This window comes from Lycium ferocissimum, chromosome 11 (assembly GCF_029784015.1).
Source record: "Lycium ferocissimum isolate CSIRO_LF1 chromosome 11, AGI_CSIRO_Lferr_CH_V1, whole genome shotgun sequence".
Lineage (NCBI taxonomy): Eukaryota > Viridiplantae > Streptophyta > Magnoliopsida > Solanales > Solanaceae > Lycium > Lycium ferocissimum.
In genome coordinates, this window is record NC_081352.1 from 62,988,777 (window position 1) to 63,014,815 (window position 26,039).

Sequence of the window (26,039 nt, forward strand, 5' to 3'; positions counted from 1 at the left end):
TTCGAAGGTAGTTGGGATGATCATTTTCCACTTATTGAGTTTGCATATAATAATAGCTACCATTCCAGTATCCAGATGGCCCCGTACGAGGCCCTATATGGGTGGAAGTGTAGATCTCCTATCGGATGGTTCGAGGTCGGAGAATCAAAGTTGATAGGGCTTGATTTGGTTCAGCAGGCAGTGGAGAAGGTTAAGCTCATTCGGGAGAGGTTACTAGCATGTCAGAGTTGCCAGAAGTCTTATGCAGATAATAAACAACGAAACTTGGAGTTCCAGATATATGACTGGGTATTCCTGGAGGTATCACCTATAAAAGGTGTCATGAGGTTCGGTAAGAAAGGAAAGCTTAGCCCTAGATACATTGGTCCTTACAGAACTGTGCGTAGAGTAGGCCAAGTAGCCTATGAGTTGGATTTACCTTCAGACTTGGAGTCTGTATATCTGATTTTTCATGTATCCATCCTCCACAAGTGCATCGGAGATCCTTCCAGGATTGTGCCCGTAGATGAGGTTCAGGTTACAGAGTAGTTGTCATATGAGGAAGTCCATGTTGCTATTCTAGATCGCCAGGTTTATAGGTTGCGAACCAAAGATGTTGCTTCTGTAAAAGTACTTTGGAGAAATAAGAATGTAGAGGAGATGACTTGGGAAGTTGAGAAAGATATCAAGTCTAGATATCCTCATTTGTTTTCGGCTCCAAAACAGATGCAGACTACGACACTATCATTTTCAGGTATGTATTATTTACCAGTTACTTTTGTTGGTCGTGTGGGACCATGGTTGCTATTGATTGTGGTAGCCCTGTGTGGCATTGTACTGTGTTGTTGGGTTGCGTGGCAGGCTGGTAGTGGTCTAATTATAGAGGAAACTCTGTGTAACTACCCGTTTGGTCATTATTGCTTCTTTTTTTTATGCTTTTTTAAAAATTTATTTTTAATTACATAGGGGTAGGGGAAGGAAAAATGGGAGAGGGGATTACAATGTGGGGATTCGAACCTTCACCAACAAGGTGAGAGTTCAGGTAGCCAACCAACTAACAAGGTGAGAGTTCAGGTAGCCAACCAACTGAGCTATTAGATCCCTACCTTTTTTGATGCTTTTGACCCTTTCCCAAGCTTGTTTAGCTCACATTTGACCCGAGGGGACCATTGATATGCTTCTCGAGGTCTTTGGATATGATTTGGGTGATTTTGTGGGAAATTTAGGCTTAAAGCGAAAAAGAGTTGACTCAGAGTTGACTCAAAGTTGACTTTTGGGCAAACGGACCTTTTTCAAGAATTCGTCAATTTCGAGAGGTCCGGATGGTCTTTTAGAACTTGTGTGTATATTCAATTCGGCTCCCAATGCCCTCGGGTGCATTTTGGGACTTGGGTTGGAAAGTTAGTTTTGAGGTATCGGGGGTTGACTCGGTCAACGAGACCTCCGTTGAGAATTTTGAGACCATGAGTGAGTTCGTAGCGTGTTTTTATGTATGTTTGCATGTATGGTTTGTGAGCAGATGGTCTCGGGTGATAGCCAAAATTTCGGGTTGAGTTGATGAAACTTGAGAAGTTTTCTGGTGTCTGGTGCCCCGCTATAGCGGCACCAGTACTGCAATAACGGCACCGCTATCGCGGTGGCCAAGCCGCAAAAATAGCCTAGTGCATTTACTAGGTAACCGCCGCAGCGGTTTGTGGGAGAGCTAAAGCGGGACCTCTACAGTGGTCTCGTTGTCGCAAAAGCGGTTGACGGGCAGTGATATCATTTAATGACTTGTTAAAACCCCAAACCCTTATGTCATTATTCTATTCTCAAAACCTTAAGCTTGGGAGGCGAATTTAGGAGTTTTCGGGCAGATTCTTCATTGATGTAATTCTTTTGGCCTTAGATTTCATCAATTACTACTCCTAATCATGAATCTAATGCTTGAAATCTATAGAATCAAAGAGGGATTAAATGGGTTTTCATGAAAGTTTCTTAAAAAGGGTTTAGACTTCCTAAGTTGATTATGTTGATGATTCCTAAGTTGATTATGTTGATGAAATTGGTTAAGTTAGTCATAGAATCTGATGTATCTAATGTTGTTGAGCTTCTATCTACCATTGTTAGATATTAATTCTAGAATTGAAAAGCTAGGGTTTATACCCAAAATTGGGGGTTTTGCCTAGAATCCGAATTTGAGTAATTCATGAGTTCTTCTAGTTTATAATTGATGAGAATTAATCATCTAGAGTATTAATTTCATGTTGAGACTTGTAGATTCCTAATTTCCTCTTTCTAGTTCATAAACCCATTCATGAGTTGGAATTTGGATTTTGAATAGAAGTAAGGTTTGAATAATGATTCTTCTTGATTCTAATTTCCTAATTCAGATATGATTAGACTTTCATTATCATGAGGCACAATGGAAGGGCAAGACTAAGGTTTTACTGTTGGAGATTTATTGTTCGGCTTTCCAGGTATGTTACGGTTTACCTTATGACGAGACTTCGATTAGCGAAGCGTATGTTTAGATGATACTGTCGGAGAATGCATGTAAACCTCTGGGTATGAAGTTTGGGATGGATATTGCCTTAGGTTGGGCTTTGTTGTATGATTTTGGGGCTAGCCACCCGTTGCGTTGTTGACCTATCTGTTCGATGTACTTGTTGGCTCGTCGCCGTTGAGATATTAGATATTGGTGGTTTGTTATATATCACGATTATGATATGGGGGTACCTTACTTTGTTGATATTGAGATGAGAATTGTGAATCTGTTGTGGCTTATTATGTAGCCTTATTGATGATAGTACTTATATGCCCATGTGTGGTACTGTTTGGGATTGAATTGGTTTATTGATATTACACTTGCATTGTATTCATACTCATTTTCATGATATATTGATATTGCCTTGATCTTGTACCGAAGATGGAAAATGAGAAGGAAATACAGATGCATTGAGACATATTAGATATTGAGTCATCTCTGGGCTGTGTGCGGAGTGATCGGTTTTCTTTCGTGACATATTGGATATTGTGTAATCTCTGGGCTATGTGCGGAGTGACTAATATGGAAACACTTATCTTCTGAAACATGTTGGATATTGAGTCACCTTTGGGCTGTGTGCGAGTGACTGGTACATAGATGTCACACCCTAATTTCTGTTAGGGCGTGATGGGCACCCGACCCTTATTTAGGGCCGAGCGAACCCGCTGACTCTCGTAATACTCGTAATTATGCTGGGCCCTCAAATCATGACATAAAGGTCTATTGAAAGCTTTTCGAAGAACAATATGCTTTTCATCTTTATCAAATCAAATAAAATCTGTAACATACGAAACTTGCAACACAATGCATAATAATACATCGGCTTACATAGCCGCTTACGGCGACATCTTATACACACGACACTGTCTACAAAGTCTCTAACATAACTCCAGATACCATAGCAAAAGCACTCGACTCGGCAACCTCACGGGAGGAAATGGAGCTCGCCAATCCGGTGGGCATCTTCTACTAACATCTTCTGCTCATGCGGGTGTACACACGTGGCATGAAACGCGGCCCGAAGAAAGGGGTCGGTACGGAATATGTACTGAGTATGTAAAGCATGGAGTACCATACACAGGATCATAATCGAAATAGGAATTATAGAAATGAGTATAATAACCAGAAAACCAAAACTTGCCTTTTGAAACACTTATCATGCATATACATATGTCGGTAAAGTGAAATCATATCATAATCATGTCATCATATCATCGTACATATATACGTACCCGCCCTCTAGTGAGGGTCTCGGTGAGTAAATCATATCATAATCATGGCATCATGCCCTCATATATATATATATATATATATATATATATATATATATACGTGCCGACCCTACAGTGAGGGACTTGGTGAATAAAATCATCATATGCCATCCTGGCCACCATCCCCATATCATCATATTATCATATATACATATATACGGTACCCGACCCTCTAGTGAGGGACTCAGTGAACAATGCAGTGGAATATGCACGAATACGTACCCGGCCCAGGACTCGGTGAAAGATGCATTGAGGCATGCACGAGCAGAGTAGTGAGAAACCATATGCACATAAATCATCATTACAGACTCGATAGATAAGTAAGTGGTCGACCCTCGAGAGTTAAAACGGAAATCATGTTAAGTTCTTTCAAAAAAAGGTCGTTAGGACTATACAAAGGGAAATCTCGGGGACCACGGATACGCATCAACCAATCCGGGCCCGCCCATGAAAACTAACGTCATTATACGTTATAAAATCACTTACGAGCATATCAAAGCAATCCGGTTCTGTCCATGAAAGTTACGGACATTTTTAGACATAGGATCCTTTAGGAACAAAACCGTTTATACAACATTTTAAATCCAATCATATCAAAGACATAAAGACCATAGCTTGACCATATTAAGGATGCCAACATCAAGAAGCAAATATGAATCATAAACATGCTCGGAACTTAAGAATGGAGTTACCTCGAGGCTCGTATCATAGCCTAATTATAGCTAGGGCATGCCAAAAGAAAGAAAGGTGAGCTTCACATATCTCGTCCGCTTCCTACGCTAGTCAAACTTAAGTCTCGGGCTTCCAACAATCTACAACAATGTCATTAGGCATTAACCATTAGTCATAACCACCGAAGAACTCAATTCCAAGCCATCACTTATTTACAGAAATTTGGGCAGCATCTCCCCTATAAATCCAACAACCCCGAGAATTCAACTCGGCCAAATCTTCAACAACAATACCAACAACCATGTAAAAAACATCAACATTAGGTTTAAAACTTATTCTAACATTAGTAACTCCTTTCTATACAATTCGACGATATTCCATTTACATCCAATTCAACTATATGCATTCAAGTCAACATCGACGCTCACATATTCGAAGACTAACCCAAGAACATTCAAACAAGATTCAAGATCATTCCAAACAATCCACAAAATATTCAAGATAATCCAAATAATATGCCATGGAACCCGAAACCACCAATTTCCATAGGGACAACAACAATACATTTCTTTCTTCCAAATTCATCAATGACACCAATAATCCACACATTTACAACATTACTTCCATAAATTCAAGAAACTATATTAGAATCACTTTAGGTTCTAAATCAGCCCACAACCATTTACAACTTCAATTTGAGTCATCAAACCTTCATTTTCATCACATATTCCATAACAACAACAACTACAATACTAAGTAAATTCAACTCATCATTCCTACACAACATACATATATACACGGCCACAACTTCCACACCACAATTTCATGAATTTCATTCATTTCCACACTCCACAACATACACAAATCATCCACAACACATGAAAATAAGGATTAAGTCTTACCTCTTCCAATCAACTTCTCCACGGCTAGAAGTGTTCATGGCAACCACGAACGATTTTCTTGTTCCAACAACTACTCCACGTTAACGAGGGCCTTCCGATTAGTAGAGAGACAAGGAGAAAATAATTTTTCATGATCAAATTTTTGGAACCATATTCGGCCAGCTATGGCCGAATGGTTGCCTTGCTCTCTTTCTTTTCTCTTTTTCTCAAGTCTCTAGAATTTGCAAAATGATGAGTTATGCCTTGTGTTGTCATCACACGGATATATATATATATATATATATATATATATATATATATATATATATATATAGGCACATGGCGGTCATGCTCCTTTTTTTTTTTCTTTTTTTTTTCCAATTTTCTAGAATTCTCTTAAGTTGTAAAAGATGAATTCTAGTCTTGCATGGTCATCTTTGTCTATATATATATAACCCTTACAAAGTATGAGATGAACACATGGCCCCCCTTTTGGCTTAACACAATTGGCCAAAATGTGGGTGGGACCCACTCATACCCACACGGCCACAATGGCTTCTTCAAGAAGTCATGAAATAAAATTTCCAAATTCCAAGTTTGCCCTTAATTCCCTTATTACAATTTTACCCTTAATGCTCCATACCAATAAAAAGATGAATATGCAACTTATGCATTCTTAACAAAACCGAAAAAATATAACCTTGTCCTTAACTTTCCGCAATTTACTCGGAATATCCCATTGTGCAAAATGCGGGATATAACATCCTTCCCCCCTTTGGAACATTTGTCCTCGAATGTTCAACTGGTCTCGTAAGGTCTTGTAAGGATCTTGGGGGGTTTCCTTTATCACCACCGCATGCAATCTCATCTATCGATCATATTCCTTCCTCATTTTCTCTTCAGCTTCTCAAGTCGTCTCCTCCCTGCCATTGTTCTGCCACACGAACTCGGACCCTTATAGTCGTAACACAAGTACCTATGACTTTGCGTCTCATTGACAATACTTCCAACAGATCCCAATGTACAGGAATTACGGGGTGTAATACCCTTTCCTCTTTGGGAACAGTTATCTCCCCTTAGGGTTCGATTATCAGTTGCTTAATCCTACCTTAACACATACGTCAGTCTCTTCTCATTCTTACTCAACCCCTTTATAGCTTGCGGCCCACTTCTTCCACTTCTTTGCCTTCGTATATTTGACCGGAACCTCATTAGTGCCTCACCCTTACCCAAATTTTCGTCTTCATTATTGTAGTCTTGACTTATCATGTCATAGCCACCCATCGTCCTATAGTATTCCCTTTTTCTTGTTCCCTTGCTATTAGGCCCTTACCTTACTCGCATCCGGCGCACCCTTCGTGTATTATCCCTTCAGTGCCCTCTTGGCTATCTTTTCTGTGCCTGTTGCTCTTAGTCGTACACTGCGGTGACTGTCTGTAGTTTATCAGTCCGGGTGTCCGTTCTTTTGCACCTTTGTTGCTACCCCTCAAATCTTTCCATACAACTTCCCAAGCACAGGGCCCTGGAAATTCTTATTCCCTTATGATTATCTTACAACACAAATATTCATATCTCCGATTCCCTTATATTAGCGGTCCTTAAACCTTCTTCTAATATCTGGTGGACTCTTTTATCTCCATCCATGAGAGCAACATTCTCTCTTTCCTTCAGGATTTTCCAACTGTCACTATCATTCCAAATGTCTTCTTGAGTTCGTCATCTTTGCTAACGCCCTTTTTGTACCTTTAGTTAGGAGATCTTTCTCTCTCTTTACTCTCCTGTCACCCATTATGTTGCAATCTCTGTAAGAATATGCGAAGGTGTTCAGATTAGCCCCAGAAATACCTCGGCGTCGCCTTACTAATCCTTATGTCCCGCCTTGTCTTCCCTCCTCTTGTCTTACCTCCGGTACCGAGACAGATCCTTAGTTCAACCACCGCCATGCCTCGTCCGTCCTCAGCACTAATTCTATTTTAGTAATTGGCTTAAACCATCGTTACATTTTTCCGTAGTGTCTCCGAAATATCACAAATGCATTGTCCTTGCTAAGCCTTCGCTCTTCTTATCAAATACTTACTTAGTCTTACTCTTAGTATACCAATACTTACAGGTGGCATGACTGTCCTTGTACAACTTATATAAAGTATGTTCAATCTTAAACATGGTCCTTTCGCCCTCTGACTCGTCCTGCTCTGCATATCTTGTTCATACCAAAACCCGCTCGTCCTATTTTGTCATATTTCTTTCCCTTCCTTTAATCGCTCTTGACTCCCTCACTTCCTACCGTAAAGGGTTTTTTATTCCCTCTTCTTTAATACTGACAAGTTGCGACAACATTAGCGGACACCTCTATAGCCAACATCTTGGCCCTTAATCTAGCATAGCATCGCTATCTTTCCTACTATTTCTTAAGTTGTTCAATACCGTCTTCTTGTCATACTCTTTTCCTCATACACGTCCACTTCCTAGCGTTATGTCATTCAAAGTCTCTGCAAAACTTCTCGCTCTACCTTAAATACTATCCTGACTTTTATCCACTTATTCTTTGGTTTTCCGATCTTATTAACTTATTTCGGTAAGGGGTCTCGTTTATAGTTTAAGTATCCACATCAAACACATTTCAGTGTCAACTGTTTCTATCTCATCCTTGCATTTCTCTCACCCGCTTCCCCCCTTTAGGGGTGTGCTTATACCATTATCCGTTTATATTTTGCCCCCTGTCCTTGTTTCCAATCTCAATTAGGCAATACTCTTACTCCGACAATAAGTATCCAAAGTTCTCTCGGAATATTATCTTTACCCCAACCTATCTCGGGTGCTTCCTTTGGTATCCCCTCATCATTTCTCCCATTTGTGCCTATCTCTTATTCTGTGCACGAGGAATCTTATGTTACCTCTGTGTCATTCAGAACACACTACTCCCACATAATCCTTCTCTCATTTTCAAAACGTATTCTGTCCACCCACGTCTATCTGTATCGTACCAGTCATCTTCTAGCACTCATTCTACCTTGTTTCTCATCTTCCTATAATTGGTCTTTCACAGTCCCGTCACTCATGGCGCTCGTGTCTTCCGTCATACCCGTTATAACTTATCACTACGCTGTTGTTTCGCTTTCTCCTTATTCCCTCTTGCCGTTAACTCTTTCTCTTCACCGACCTAATCCGCCCGTCCTACGCGATTTCTTATGGTTTCTGCCCGCTCCACGAATTCTAATTTTCCTTAGGTTAATCTAGCTCCTCATTTACCTCTTACGTCTGAATTTGTAAGACTTTCAGAAAACTTCCCAGGGGGTCACCCATCCCAAAATTTCTCTCACCCCAGCACGCTTAACCGTGAAACCTTAATAAAGTTCGATGCGTTATGCTAGTACGATCGCGTCCACCTCACCATGTGACCCTCGTCACATAATCTGGGGTAAGTTGAGATCTTAACATATCCCAAAACGTCCTCACAACGCGTTCTCATCAGCTGTTTTATTAATGCATTCCTATCCGTCACCTTTCATTTTCCTCCATACTCTTGTCTTAATCGTATCATTACTTCCTTTAACTATAATCTCATCATACTTTTCTCCTACTTATCGACTTAGTCGGTGCCTTAATATATCACTCTATCCAAACCTACCAGTCCTTTCTAAATCATCTCTTAGTATCACCAGTCCATTCCAAATTCCTTATTACCATATCCCCATCGACCTCCTATTACTATTATCACCAATTCCGCAATTAACTTATTCTTCCAGGACAGCCATACTCACAGCTCAATCAAATCCTATTGTTACTATTGATACGCCCTTTTCAAAACATACTCCAAACTTACATCCCATCCTCATACTATTTCTAGAAAAATTTCGGCAGAGTTTTCTCTATATTTCTCGCTATCCCAAAACCTGCACGCAGGAAATACCAACAATGCCTCACAGGGCCAACACATGTATGTATATATCATATCATATCACGGCCACGCAGGGCTCCCATTATCAACAACAGTACGAAAATGATTAACTTACCTCGTACATCCAACTCAAACTGCACCTGTTACACTTTCCTCTTTACTTTCCCTTTTAGTTTTTAACTTTACATTTCAATCGTACGTCAATACCGTACTCGACATATATCTTTCGTGCCTTTGCTTACCTGCGTGCCTTATAGCTTCCAATACCGCTAATCACTTTCTCCTGTCGACGCCATTCTTCTGCTAAAACCAAAGGTTAGCATAAGATATCTCATTTCCTATGACTTGGCTCTATGGCACGATCTAAGAAGTGAAAGAAGAGTAACCATCCTAAATGCCCCATAGCCTCCAGTTTATAAATGTGGCCGGCTTCACACCATAAACAAGACTCTCTACGGACACTACTTTGCGACAACCCCTGGACGAATCAAGCCCGATACCAATTTGTCACACCCTAATTTCTGTTAGGGCGTGATGGGCACCCGGCCCTTATTTAGGGCCGAGCGAACCCGCTGACTCTCGTAATACTCGTAAACATGCTGGGCCCTCAAATCATGACATAAAGGTATATTGAAAGCTTTTCGAAGAACAATATGCTTTTCACCTTTATCAAATCAAATAAAATCTGTAACATACGAAACTTGCAACACAATGCATAATAATACATCGGCTTACATAGCCGCTTACAGAACTGACATCTTATACACACGACACTTTCTGCAAAGTCTCTAACATAACTCCAGATACCATAGCAAAAGCACTCTGACTCGGCAACACTCCGGGAGGAAATGGAGCTCGCCAATCCAGCTGGGCATCTTCTACTAACATCTTCTACTCATCTGGGTGTACCTGCGTGGCATGAAACGCAGCCCCCGAAGAAAGGGGGTCAGTATGGAATATGTACTGAGTATGTAAAGCATGGAGTGCCATACACAGGATCATAATCGAAATAGGAATTACAGAAATGAGTATAATAACCAGAAAACCAAAACTTGCCTTTTGAAACACTTATCATGCATATACATATGTCGGTAAGTAAAATCATATCATAATCATGTCATCATATCATCGTACATATATACCGTACCCGGCCCTCTAGTGAGGGACTCGGTGAGTAAAATCATATCATAATCATGTCATCATGCCGTCATATATATATATATATACCGTACCCGGCCCTCTAGTGAGGGACTCGGTGAATAAAATCATCATATGCCATCCTGGCCACCATCCCCATATCATCATATCATCATATATACATATATACCGTACCCGGCCCTCTAGTGAGGGACTCGGTGAACAATGCAGTGGAATATGCACGAATACGTACCCGGCCCGGGACTCGGTGAAAGATGCATTGAGGCATGCACGAGCAGAGTAGTGAGAAACCATATGCACATAAATCATCATTACAGACTCGATAGATAAGTAAGTGGTCGACGCTCGAGAGTTAAAACAGAAATCATGTTAAGTTCTTTCAAAAAAAGGTCGTTAGGACTATACAAAGGGAAATCTCAGGGACCACGGATACGCATCAACCAATCCGGGCCCGCCCATGAAAACTAACGTCATTATACGTTATAAAATCACTTACGAGCATATCAAAGCAATCCTATTTCTCGTCCATGAAAGTTACGGACATTTTTAGACATAGGATCCTTTAGGAACAAAACCGTTTATACAACATTTTAAATCCAATCATATCAAAGACATAAAGACCATAGCTTGACCATATTAAGGATGCCAACATCAAAAAGCAAATATGAATCATAAACATGCTCGGAACTTAAGAATAGAGTTACCTCGAGGCTCGTATCATAGCCTAATTATAGCTAGGGCATGCCAAAAGAAAGAAAGGTGAGCTTCACATACCTCGTCCGCTTCCTACGCTAGTCAAACTTAAGTCTCGGGCTTCCAACAATCTACAACAATGTCATTAGGCATTAACCATTAGTCATAACCACCGAAGAACTCAATTCCAAGCCATCACTTATTTACAGAAATTTGGGCGCATCTCCCCTATAAATCCAACAACCCCGAGAATTCAACTCGGCCAAATCTTCAACAACAATACCAACAACCATGTAAACAACATCAACATTAGGTTTAAAACGTATTCTAACATTAGTAACTCCTTTCTATACAATTCGACGATATTCCATTTACATCCAATTCAACTATATGCATTCAAGTCAACATCGACGCTCACATATTCGAAGACTAACCCAAGAACATTCAAACAAGATTCAAGATCATTCCAAACAATCCACAAAATATTCAAGATAATCAAATAATATGCCATGGAACCCGAAACCACCAATTTCCATAGGGACAACAACAATACATTTCTTTCTTCCAAATTCATCAATGACACCAATAATCCACACATTTACAACATTACTTCCATAAATTCAAGAAACTATATTAGAATCACTTTAGGTTCTAAATCAGCCCACAACCATTTACAACTTCAATTTGAGTCATCAAACCTTCATTTTCATCACATATTCCATAACAACAACAACTACAATACCAAGTAAATTCAACTCATCATTCCTACACAACACACATATATACACGGCCACAACTTCCACACCACAATTTCATGAATTTCATTCATTTCCACACTCCACAACATACACAAATCATCCACAACACATGAAAATAAGGATTAAGTCTTACCTCTTCCAATCAACTTCTCCACGGCTAGAAGTGTTCATGGCAACCACGAACGATTTTCTTGTTCCAACAACTACTCCACGTTAACGAGGACCTTCCGATTAGTAGAGAGACAAGGAGAAAATAATTTTCCATGATCAAATTTTTGGAACCATATTCGGCCAGCTATGGCCGAATGGTTGCCTTGCTCTCTTTCTTTTCTCTTTTTCTCCAAGTCTCTAGAATTTGCAAAATGATGAGTTATGCCTTGTGTTGTCATCACACATTTATATATATATATATAGGCACATGGCCGGTCATGCTCCTTTTTTTTTTTTCCAATTTTCTAGAATTCTCTTAAGTTGTAAAAGATGAATTCTAGTCTTGCATGGTCATCTTTGTCTATATATATATAACCCTTACAAAGTATGAGATGAACACATGGCCCCCTTTTTGGCTTAACACAATTGGCCAAAATGTGGGTGGGACCCACTCATACCTACACGGCCACAATGGCTTCTTCAAGAAGTCATGAAATAAAATTTCCAAATTCCAAGTTTGCCCTTAATTCCCTTATTCCAATTTTACCCTTAATGCTCCATACCAATTAAAAGATGAATATGCAATTTATGCATTCTTAACAAAACCGAAAAAATATAACCTTGTCCTTAACTTTTCGCAATTTACTCGGAATATCCCATTGTGCAAAATGCGAGATATAACAATAGACTTCGCGGGTCCCCCATGTGTTGTGCTGCCGAGACGTGATGTTCCGTCGTCGGAGTACATGTGTACAAGTATATGTATTGCATGCATGTCATATACATCTTGCATTACATCTTATCATCTCTCTTGGTTGATTATGACATGGACTTGTGATTGAAATCTCCGAGACTTGGAACAATTGGGTTAAAAAGCGTGATATGGTTGTGATTGATGGATTCAGAGTTGATATACTGAGACTTGGCATATATTTCTATTGCATTTTGTTGTCTCTCTTATATGCTGAATGTGATTTGGATTATTGTTGGATTTGATATGGATTGTGTTGGGATCCTTGTATGTGACTAAATGGGTACGAGATACTGTAGTCATAGTTTGGTCTTGAGGGATTATTCAAAAACTTGGAACATTTAGGCTTAGATGCTATAACATAGGTTGTGATTGGTATTGTGGATACTTGCCTAGTAATGGCTTGTACTTTACTGTTTACGGGTTATTCTTACATTATTGTCTTTATATACGTTAGCTAGTCTTAGTTGGCCTATGATACCTACCAGTAGTTGTTGTTTGTACTGACCTACACTTGCTGCATTCTTTTATTGATGCAGAGTACTTGCCAGGTTTCACTTCATCTCCTCATGGCTGATTTTCAAGTTTGCTGTCGAGTCCATTCAGGGTGAGCATGATGACGTTCGCTGCCCGAAGACTCCCCTTTATTGCTTATGTCTTACTTCCTACTCCAAGACATGAATTGAGACTTTAATGTATTATTCAGACTTATAGTTTAGTAGAGCTCTTGTATGACCAGACCACGATACTGGGGTTGTATTTCACTACTTTCCGCACTTTATATTATTATTGTGAGACTTACGTTATGTTATATCCCGCATTTTGTGCAATCGGATAATTCAAGACAATTGCGGGAGGACGACAAGCAAGGCCCTATTTTTATTTTGTTAAGCCTATGAATGGCTTATGAAGCATTTAGAAGCGGAATTATTAAGAAAGGTCAAGGGCATGAAGGAAAATTCGCAATACGTCTCGTGGAATTATGGAGAAAGACGAAGGGTAAATTTGGAATTCGGAAAAATAGTTGCATGAAATACAAGGAATGGACATGGAATAATTGGGCTTGGAATTAAAAAAAAAAAAAAAAAAAAGGAGAAAGAAGCCCAACCGGCCATGGCTAGCCCAAGCCCATGGAAAATTAATTTCCATGTGGTAAATAAATAAGGGGCCATGTATTCATCTAGAGAATTCAAGAGAGAAACAAAAGAAACTAGAGAAAACAAGAAAGAAGGCCTTCGGCCTTGAAGAGAAAGAGAGAAAACCGAAGGAAAAAAAAAAAAGAAAGAGAAGGAGAGAAAGCTTTCAACTTGTTCCTCCTAGCTAAACAATTCATTAAAAGGTTCTTGGCAAGTTGAAGGGGTTGTTGGAGCAAGAATAACTCATATTCATATAAGTTGGAAATCTCTAACCAAGTGAAGAATTGAAGAAAAGGTAAGGTTTGGCTCTTCGCATGTTATGGATAATTTTGCATGTGTAGTGTGTAAGAAAATGGATGGAATTCATGGAAGAGTATGAATATATGTGTGTGTGTGTATGTATATATGTGTGTAGGGATTATGTGCCAACTATTTTGTTTAGTGTTTGGTTGTTATTGTTGTGAATGTTATGTTGATAATGGAAGTTGAATGATTTTGGAAAGGTTGTAGTTGTGTATGTAGGAAGGTGGCCGTATGGTATGTTGTATGTATAGCCGTGTATAGGTGTTGAGTGGTGAAAGAAGATGAGCCAATTTTATTTAGTATTTTGTTTGTTGTTGTGTTGTGAATACTATGTTGCTAATGAATGCTTAATAATCTTGTGAAGTTGTAGAAATTGGAGACTTGTGATTGAGGTAATTAAATTGAATATTATGTTCTTAAATGTATGGAAAATTATGAGACTTGTATGATATTGTTGGTATATGAATTATTAAGTTGTTATTGTTTTCATTGGAGTTGGAAGGTCTTGATGGAAGTAGTATATTGATTAAGTTGCTAGAATGTATCTTGGATTGAAATTGGAAATTGTTAAGATGGTTGTGATATTATGATTGATAGTTTGGCCGGGTTGAATCCCCGGATTGTTGTTGATGAGAATTGGCTAAGATGATTCTTGGGGAATGATGTATTTACAGGGGAAGTGCTGCCGAAATTCCGGTAGACAAGTGTCATTTTGAGATTTTGCTTTTAGGCACTTGAACTAACATTTGGTAAACATGACCAAATTGTAGATTCGGCGAAGTTGGAGCTTGAATTTGGAATAGCATAAGGAGCGAAAAGAGGTATGTAAGACTTCACTTTCCTTTCTTGGCATGTCCTAGACATAATAGGGTTGGATACGGGCCTCGGGGACCATTCCTTTTCTTGAAACCTAAGATTGAAAATAGTTACTATTCATTCAAACAGAATTGAATTAGAACTTGCGCGAAATGTCTTAAAACTTCTTAAACATCCGTAACTCACCCAAATAGGACTCGATTACTCTAAGACCCTCACAAGTGACGCCATGAATTGTAGTATACGTAAATTTGATATGCCACCTCAAAATTTGAGCTCGAGTGCCCGCTATTCCCGAATTCTTTCCTATTGTCCCCTTTGACTTATTTTCATTCTATAGTTAAGGAAAGTTTTTGGTTACTATTTTAACTACTAAATCATAGTTGTTTTAACTAATCCCTCGATTCCAAAACATGATTTTCCTTCCTAAAAGTTTACAAATGTTTTCTAAAATATTCGTTTTCTCCAAAAAGCTAAGTTTTACAATATTGCAAGCCTTAATGATTAAGACGACGACTATGGCTCTATGATGAAAAATGATGATTCTATGATTAAAGGTTCCAAGTCTATGATCCCAGTGCCGAGATGAGGACGTTAAACTATTTCTTGAATTCTCAACTCTATCCATGAATAATGTCTATTTTTTTTAAGATTCCAAGTATATATATATATATATATATATATATATATATATATATATATATATATATATATATATATATATATATATATATATATATATATATATATATATATATATATATATATATATATATATATATATATATATATATATTATATATATATATATATATATATATATATATATATATATATATATATATATATATATATATATATATATATATATATATATATATATATATATATATATATATATATATATATATATATATATATATATATATATATATATATATATATATATATATATATATATATATATATATATATATATATATATATATATATATATATATGAGACGGTGCCCTATGATCCTGTTCTATATTTTCTCATGATACTACTCCCCACTAATAGTCTCGCCTTATATTAATCATTCCTTCAAGGTGAGGCAGGCGCCCATGATTATTCTATAATATAATCGGAGGTTTCCGACCTTACGTCACTCCGATGAATGTATAATTTCCTTGGGCTCCCCTGCATGCTTATATGATCTATGTATATATGTATATGTACCTGGGGTGGGGGGTAGGGATACTTGGGCATTGGGAAGGAAACTATGTTTCACTGCCACCTGGTCAGCTGGCTTATCATCCCGGACGCGGGATGCCCGGACGCGGGATTTATGGGCGAGCCGATGTATTCGGTGCTATGTGGGCGAGCGAATTAATCGGTGCTATGATACTATGATATACTATGCTATGCTATGATACTATGATATACTATGCTATGCTATGATACTATGATATACTATGCTATGCTATGACACCATGACACACTATGCTATGCTATGATACTATGATCCACTACGACATGATATAAACTCTATTTTCTATGTCTGTGAAAAGAAATGTTTTTCAAAAAAAAGACACTAGCATGCATGGTATCCGGCCTGAAAGGGGTGTTCCTATGCACAGGTTACTTTCTTATCTCAGTATATATCCATGACCCCATGATGTTGCTACTTATAATCTATGCTCTTGTTTATGTTATTTTCCATGTCTTACATACTTTACACTATTCGTACCGACGCCCCTTCACGTGGGCGCTCGCGTTTCATGCCGCGGCAGTCGGCACAGACAGCCGGAGTTGATCCCTAGGAGTTCTCTCAGCAGCATTTTTGCAGCGCTCCAGTTGTTTCGGAGCCCCAGTTACTTGGTATTACTTTCGTGTATGCATTCGGGCACGACAGTACTCGGCCCTTCCTATGCATATGTGTACTATGTTTAGAGGCTCGTAGACAGATATGTACAGTGGCTATTTTGTACTCCTGATTGTCCCCGTCGCTGTATAGTATGATCGTAAAGCCTATTAGTCTATGTTCATAGTTGTGCTATGTATGTTAATGCTATTAAAAAAAAATGGTGTAGTTCATACGTGCAATAAGAGTCAGCGGGTTCGCTCGGCTCCGAATATGGGGTCGGGTGCCCATCACACCCTAGTAAGATTGGGGTGTAACACGTTATTTCTATTTCTTCCACTTTATTATGTTTGTGAAGGTTGGGATAAGGCTTCGCCTACCGAGGTGGGAAAGCTAGGTGCCCGCGCGACTTATTGTCACGACCCAATTTATGATCGCGCGGGCACACCGCCTTTCCCTCCCTGTGTAGGCGAACCCTCAATCAATAACACAAGAATCAAATAAAGACAATTTGAATATTCCAATAACTAAGTACGATTAACAGCAGAAATCAATTACCTAATAAACTCCAATATTGAAAGTATTTACAGCCGTTAAATAAATAAAGACTCTTTTAAGTTCCCACGACCTAGTCTAGACTAGTACAAGAGCGACTAAATGATACAGATTAAAACAACACTATAAGACCCAACCTCTATCCCGGAATGAAATGGGAGGAGGCCTTCAGATTAGGCACCGTGCATCTCTAAACAAGTTGCAATCAATCACCTGAAACATACTACACCCGAAAAGGGTGTAGCAAGAGCAATATCAGTACAATCAACGAGTACTGAGTAAGTATCATAGGCCGACAATGGTTAGAAACGCATATCAATAAAAGAAGTCACAAATAAACATGATCAGCAACTAAATCAAGTCCTACGTCTATTTACCACACAATATGACACCAAGACCCTTAACTCATTCACCTTTCGCTAAAAACCACACGCCAGATCCACAACAATATCACGACAATCATATATCATTACTACCATTCGTTTTTAGTCTAGGAATCGACTCTTCACTATGACATCTTTAGTCTATATCCTTTAGAGGCCAAACATACAACTGATTCTATGAACGATCCACAAGACAAACCAACCAGTAAAAGTCACAGATAATCGAAGACAAGTATACATCATCGCCTAAGTAGTATCTAATCCCAATTGTGCCAAGTCTCACTATATCAATCTGAATCCATCCTCACAAGTAAACAACAAATCTTCTCAAACAAGCCATAATGCAATGCAATGCAATGATGTATGAATGCAATGCAATGTCATGCCAATGCTGTGTGCACATGTATTCCGGATGGAAATATAGACATCTTGGTAGCACAACCCAGTGTGACTCGCGAAGTCTAAGTGCCACCCATCTCGAATCTTTTCCCAACAGATAGACGGGATCCCTAATCTTTGCCAACGGGGGGTTCTCACCGGCACCACTTTGGGGGACCCGCGGAGTGCATGGACTCACTCAATCAATGATTCCGAAACTAACATCGAATATCGGCCATCTCACATCACACAAGTAAAATCGAGCCCAGCTCATCAAAGTGTTTCATCAAGTATCATCAGTATCTCAACAATGTATCATGAAAATGAGAGTGCATGCGATGCATGTATCATCATCAATATCACAAGTACCAACAATGGTACGCCAACAATATATCCAAATCACAAACACCAACAATGGGTGCGCCAACAATATATCCGAATCACAAACACCAACAATGGGTGCGCGAACAATATATCCGAATCACAAACACCAATAATGGGTGCACCAACAATATATCCGAATCATAAACACTAATAATGGGTGCGCGAACAATATATCCGAATCACAAACACCAACAATGGGTGCGCCAACAATATATCCGAATTACAAACACCAACAATGGGTATGCCAACACTGTCATCAATATCTACACAAGTCATACGGGATTCTATCCATGTATCAAACATCAAATTAAGGTACCACCATAACACAAACAATTCTCATTACCAATTACACATTCGTGGTATCAAGCCAACACAATAGATCAAATCAGTCGCAATACAATATTGCTGCTCTTCCTTTATTAGCCTATTAGCTTAGTAAACGTAAATTCACCTCCTACTCACAAGGCATTCATTCCTACTCAGTTTAGAACTCAATCGCAACTGTTGGTACATTTTATCCTTCCATTTATCAACTAGGTTCACTATTAATAGCATAACACCCTTAATCACATATTACGGAAATTCTCATCGTGAAACACAGAAAATAGGTATCACCCACTACTCCCAAGTCACATAAAATCCACCGACACTCACGAAAACCAAATCAAGCATCCTAAAGAATCTACAGGCCACAAGCCCGAACATACAAATCACACAACAATACCATCCTAGGATTCCATCACAAATCTCCAATTTCTACATATGCATTCTCCGCTCCTTCTAATACATCAATATGAGAAACTAACCGGAGTCTACGAAGGAAGTCAGAATCCTACTGCAACGAACAATTGGCACGAACCCATATCTTGTTTCATCTTTCGAAGCATCTCCAAACAATCAAACTCTATCACATATGAATTCTATGTAAGAAATCATGAATAATGATACCCATAATGACTATATTCTATTTGGGTAAAAAACCCACTTTTTAATTTAGGAAGACGGGACTCAAGGCGAAACGGGAATTTTATGATCAAAATACCAAATTCAATACCAAAGGGTCAAAACCCATTACTTTAATCATAGGAATACTCAATTAAATCTCAAATCATCATTAATGTGAAAACCCCCAAATATGGGTCTAAGAACCCTAACTTTAATCCCACAATTTTATCATTAAAATGGAAGAAACATGTTTACCTAGTTTATAATCATCAAATCAATGCTTAATGAAGCTAACCCAACCAGTAATACAAGATTCTAACACCAATAACTCATTAGGGAGAAAACCTATAAAATTCTTCTTTTAATCTTAAGCTTTTTATGGAAAATATAAATCTAGCTAGTTTGGTCCTAACATATTCAAGCATATTCAACACTAATCTTACTATTTAGGAAGATTCTAGGAACCAAAAATGATTTAGAACTTAACTCAAGAACCCATTTGAAGACCCACTAGATTCTATGGATTCTAGATTATGCTAGATGATTAGGAGAGGTTGATGAAACCATTATAAGGTAGGAATGTTACCTTAGGGAAGCAATCACTTGAAAACCCTCTAATTCGCCTCCACAAAGCTCTCAAGTCGGAATAGAAATAATGACTAGGGTTTTGGGGTTTTAAACTTATAAAAACTGCTCGTCGACCGCCCCAGCGATCACCCTTACCGCTGCAGCAGTACCGCCCCGATGGCTGTGCAGACCGCTACAGGGTTCAAGGCTAGGAACTCAACTTACGGCTGTAGCGGCAACCACACCGCTACAGTGGTGCTGCTACAACCGTCCTGCTGCCGCTACAGCGGACACCAGACACCCGAAACTTTTCCCAAGTTTCACAATTTCATCCCGAAATCCAATAATAACCCGAGGCTCGAAACACACAAACCAGATATGCAGACATACATAAAAATGTGCTGCGAACTTACCGGTGGCCTTAGATTTCCCAACAGAGGTTTCGTTGACCAAGTCAAGTCTAGGTCAAATGATTTTCGCTTAAAGCCACATTCCTAGAGGGTGTTCCAAGGCTCAAAACGACGCCTAGGAAGCCATGGCAATTATCTTCTTGGGTCCAAATAGTTCTAGCGATACTCAGGAACGGGTCAACGAGGGCAAAAATAGAATAATCACGGTAACAACAAAATGGGTCGTTACACTAATCTAAAATGGATCGTGACAAGTTGGTATCAGAGCCCTAGGTTACCCGGTCTATAATACAAGAGCGTGTCTAGAGGATCGGTACGATGAGCTCCTTATCTATCTGCGAGAGGCTATAAGACATTTAGGAAACTTCCGATTCTTTCATTGTCCCATGCGACTTCATTCAAATTGGTATCTAGTCGATTCCAATTGGTATCTGAACTGTCTTATCTTAATCATCCTCGGAAGGTGGAAATCCATCCTTAAATTCTTATGTGAATGGTTGATCTATGACGTGTTAAGGTATGGTACGAGATGTGATATTCTGATTCGGACACGTGATCAAGTTCAGTATCTAGTTATTGCCTAAGGATTCGATTGTGTTGAGTTGCGATTAGACTTGGTTGTCGTGTGGAATCGCGATTAGTCGTGTGAGGTTCGTGAGAAATGGGAAAGATAGTTCAGAGGGTTACATGATCTCCATGCTTCAGTGTTGGGTGCTCAGAAGTGACAAAGTGCATTGATGTCTTAACAATAGTGGTTTGCTCGATGATAGGATCTGTTTAGAAAAGGAAAAATTGGTATCTGCCGTGTTCGTCAGGATAGGGTTATGAGATGTACGAGGGCGGATTTTGTATTCGGTTGTGGAAGGGTAAGTGGGTTTCGACGCGACAGAATGGTACTGATGGGAGTGCTCGCCTAGCTATAGTAACTATGGAGGATTAAATCTCGTGGGAATAATTAGGCAGGCTTTAGTAGCGACTGTACTTGCAGGTTCACGTGATATCTCGGGGATATGGTGCTAAGAAGTAATTCTTGTTATTAACTCGTAGATGTTATAGGACAAATCTGTTACCGCCCCGGTGGCTGTGCAGACCGCTACAGGGTTCAAGGCTAGGAACTCAACTTACCGCTGTAGCGGCAACCACACCACTGCAACGGTGCTGCTACAACTGTCCTGGTGCTGCTACAACGGACACCAGACACTAGAAACTTTTCCCAAGTTTCACAATTTCATCCCGAAATTCAACAATCACCCGAGGCTCGAAACAAACAAACCAGATATGCAGACCTACATAAAAATGTGCTACGAACTTACCGGTGGCCTCAGATTTCCCAATAGAGGTTTCGTTGACCAAGTCAAGTCTAGGTCAAACGGTTTCCGCTTAAAGTCACATTCCTAAATGGTGTTCCAAGACTCAAAATGATGCCTAGGAAGCCATGACAATTATTTTCTTGGGTCTAAATAGTTCTAGCGAGACTCAGAAATGGGTCAATGAGGGCAAAGATGGAATAATCACGATAACAACAAAATGGGTCGTTACACTAATTAAAATGGGTCGTGACAAGTTGGTATCAGAGCCCTAGGTTGCCCGGTCTATAATACAAGAGCGTGTCTAGTCGAGTCTTGAGGATCGGTACGATAAGTTCCGTATCTATCTGCGAGAGGCTATAAGATATTTAGGAAACTTCCGATTCTTTCATTCTCCTATGCAACTTCATTCAAATTGGTATCTAGTCGATTCCAATTGGTATCTCAATTGTCTTATCTTAATCATCCTCGGAAGATGGAAATCCATCTTTAAATTCTTATGTGAATGGTTGATCTATGACGTGTTAAGGTATGGTACAAGATGTGTTATTCTGATTCGGACACGTGATCAAGTTCAGTCTCTAGTTATGGCCTAAGGATTCGATTATGTGGAGTTGCGATTAGACTCGGTTGTCATGTGGAGTCGCGATTAGTCGTGCGGGGTTCGTGAGAAATGGGAAAGATAGTTCAGAGGGTTACATGATCTCCATGCTTCAGTGTTGGGTGCTTAGAAGTGACAAAGTGCATTGATGTCTTAACAATAGTGGTTTGCTCGATGATAGGATCTGTTTAGAAAAGGAAAAATTGGTATCTGCCGTGTTCGTCAGGATAGGGTTGTGTGATGTACGAGGGGCGATTTTGTATTCGATTGTGGAAGGGTAAGTGGGATGGGATGATGCTCGTCTAGCTATAATAACTATGGAGGATTGAATCTCGTGGGAATAATTAGGCAGGCTTTAGTAGCGCCTGTACTTGCAGGTTCACGCGATATCTCGGGGATATAGTGCTAAGAAGTAATTCTTGTTATTAACTCGTAGATGTTAAAGGACTACTCTGTTATTAAGTGAATGCTATAGGCACATCGTTTGATCGATAAATTTGACTGAGTTATAGGCTACTGAGGAACTAGTAATCGACTGATGGAAAATACTTCAATTATGGACGAATGCGAAGAGTTACTGACTTGAGGAGTTACTGGTTATTTCACTTAGATTTGAAGGGAAATATTGATATTGTTAAGTGGTACAGAGAAGGGATGATTAGTCTAGAGGATCGAGTGGATTTGAGTATTTGTTAGTTGATAGTGATAAAAGTGATTTGAAATGAAATACAGGAACTGAAGGATTACAATGAGGCATCTTGCTATCGGGTTCAGGGGATTAAGGTTCGTAAGACTTAAGGTGAGGTAATATGGGTACTTGAGTCATGTTTGGATTGCGGGGGCACTATATCATGACTTACTGTAAAGGGTGTGACCGATGAGGGTGGTGAGGGCTAGAGTTATATTCTCGAGATGAGAACGTACTCGTGGTAATATGTTATGTTGCAAGTAATATTGACTGGACAGTTTGGGTAAGCGCTTTGGTTACTAAAGACTTGGTAGTAGTTGCGTGAGATTTAGAGCGGCAGTTGTAAGATAAGATACTTTCAAAAAATTTACGGGCATATCGAGGTGATTCTATGGGAGATTTGATGGTTAAAGGGGCATTACATGAGGCTACCGGTTTTACGTCGAAAGGTTCGAAGTGTATTAGATTTGCGTATCAGATAAAGGTTGAGAAACACGAATATTAGAATCGTAAGGTATAGCTCTTCGGTACTAAGTTGACAGATTGGATAGGACTCAGCTTTTAGAGTCAAGGGTATCAGAAATGATTTGTTATGCGTGAGTAAAAGATTAGAATTGGCCGCCACAGATGTGTGGTAGGACTGTGATTGGTTTCGAAAATTTGGAATCAGTTCGAGTGACTATTGGTGGTATTCAAGGGTGGTACCTTCATTGAAGGTCAAATTTATTCAAGTTAAGTCTGATGGTCTATAATTATATTTCCAGGAGGATCTATGGGTTCCCAGAAAATCACCTTCACGAATTTGATGAGTTTTAGTTCATATTTGAGGTATGATAGATTACCGAGCCTTGTCAGGGTTTTCTAGTGGAATTGATGATAATTTCTGAGAATCGTTACTTGGGTAGAATAATATGAGCTTAGTACAGATTTGAGGAGGAATTGTTGTGCGAGAGGTCTTTATAGTGATCAGTTAGGTTCCGACGGACTTTGCTAGGCGAGATATTCAGTTGTATGGTTCTAGTATTGTGATTTGAAGATTTAAAAAAGACTTAGGACTAGCCAAGTTGGCTGTCAGTGAGGTCAGTTTTGATGGAATTGCGTAGAGATCTCAGATGGATCAAGGATTCTTTCTGGCGCGGGTAAGTCATGGTTTCAGGTTTGTGGTGCGTATGTTCATATGTTTCTAAGAAACCGCGGTGCGAAAAACGGCTTTAGCAAGTACGAAAGAAAGGTTAGCGGAATCATAATATTTTCCCGGTTCATAATGGGCTATGGTTTATGGCCAAGCTTCAAAGGATCGCGTTGGTTTGGGAAAGTGTTAGTGGGGCCTATTGATCGTGCTTAGAGCTGCAATTTTATCAAATCAGAGGATTCGAGCGAAAGCAATTCGTTTATTCGAGGATCAGTTGCTAGGGAAATTCGAATACGGAGATAGGAGAATTGGAGCTTGAGCTAAGTTTAGGGTGTTGTGACTGGTAAAGTGAGCGATTAGGTTTTTCTGAATGTTACGCCCAACAAGGGTGTCATGCGATGTGGGAAGGAGGGCAAGTGAGCCCGAGGTGTATTGGCCTGTTTGAGACTATCCGTTGTATTGATCCTATGTTTTATGAGTTAGTTTTTCACCAGGCCGGTTGTAGTATTTCTATTTTTTCCGATTCGGATTTGCACTTGCCTCATTTAAAAAGGAAAGTGTCTCGGGAAAATACAGGTTTAATCGTACCGGGAAAAAGGAAAAATATACTTCTACGTGGATGGTGCTCTAAATTGATATTGTTTTAGAGTCGCCACCTAACTTATATGTTAGTTAGGAAAACCAGTTCCAAAGGGTTCATTTAAAACGGTTAAATTTTAAAAGAAGCCAATCTAAACCAAAGTATGGGTAAGGGTTCTGGTGATCCCCCGGGGAAGGTGTTAGACAGCCCGGTATTAAGGATCCGTAAAATACGGTTGACCTACGGGTTCTAATAGTATGCCTTGTGAATACAAATTGTTTTTGACAAAAACTGCTTTGTTTTAGATTCTCGCAATAAAAGGTTAGTCATTTATGCAAAATACAACACTTTCAAGAAATAAAAGTGGTAAAGTTTTGCCCAAAATTGGGCGTTTTGGGTTTCGGACTAGAACACCTAGGTTAAAACCTGAAGGCGTTAACCTAAGTAGAACACTACGCAAGTCCACCCGAGTTTTTTTTTTTCTTAAAAAAATATTTTTAATTAAGTTAGGTTTTTAAGGAAATCGTTTTTGGCATATTGTTATTATTATCCATATTTTAACCATATTCCATATTTTTACTCTAAGTTAGTCAAAATAGTCCAAGTCCAAATTTTGTCCAAACGGTCCAATAGTCCATGGGTCCACGGTCATTTTTTGTTTTAAAAATTGGTTAAGTTCGTCAATTTTTTGTTCCAAAAAATCATTATTCTCAAATTTAAAGAGGTCTCAATAATATACAAGTATAATTAATCCAAAAAGCCGTTTTTCACAAGAATTTTCCAAAGTCAATTTTTAAGTTTTCAAAAATGGTTTTTGCGACTCTAAATATGGGATAATCTTAAAGGTTCCAATAAATCATACACAAAATGAATTGAAATACAAAAAGAAACTAAAATAGGATAGAGAGTTGGGCCGACCAAGCCTAACAGAAAAATGCACGAATTAATATTTTCTGCTCCAATATACGTTCCAATGCTTATGCCATCCATGCTAGGGGTAGACTCGATCCAGAATTGTTAGTCGGCCTTGATGGACCCACCAACTTATAGGGGTAATCACAACAAATAGGTATACATAATATTAGTAAATTAACCGAGGATGATAATTAAATTACAAAGCAAAAAAATGAATTAAAATGCTTTAGAGCCAAGCCCATAATTATTATACTTGTAAAATAGTGGACAATTTATGCAGAAGCCCATCAGTTGCTAAATATAATAATTATCAGATCGCCAAGACTAAAGGCAGGCCCAAAATTGTGGCCCAAAACA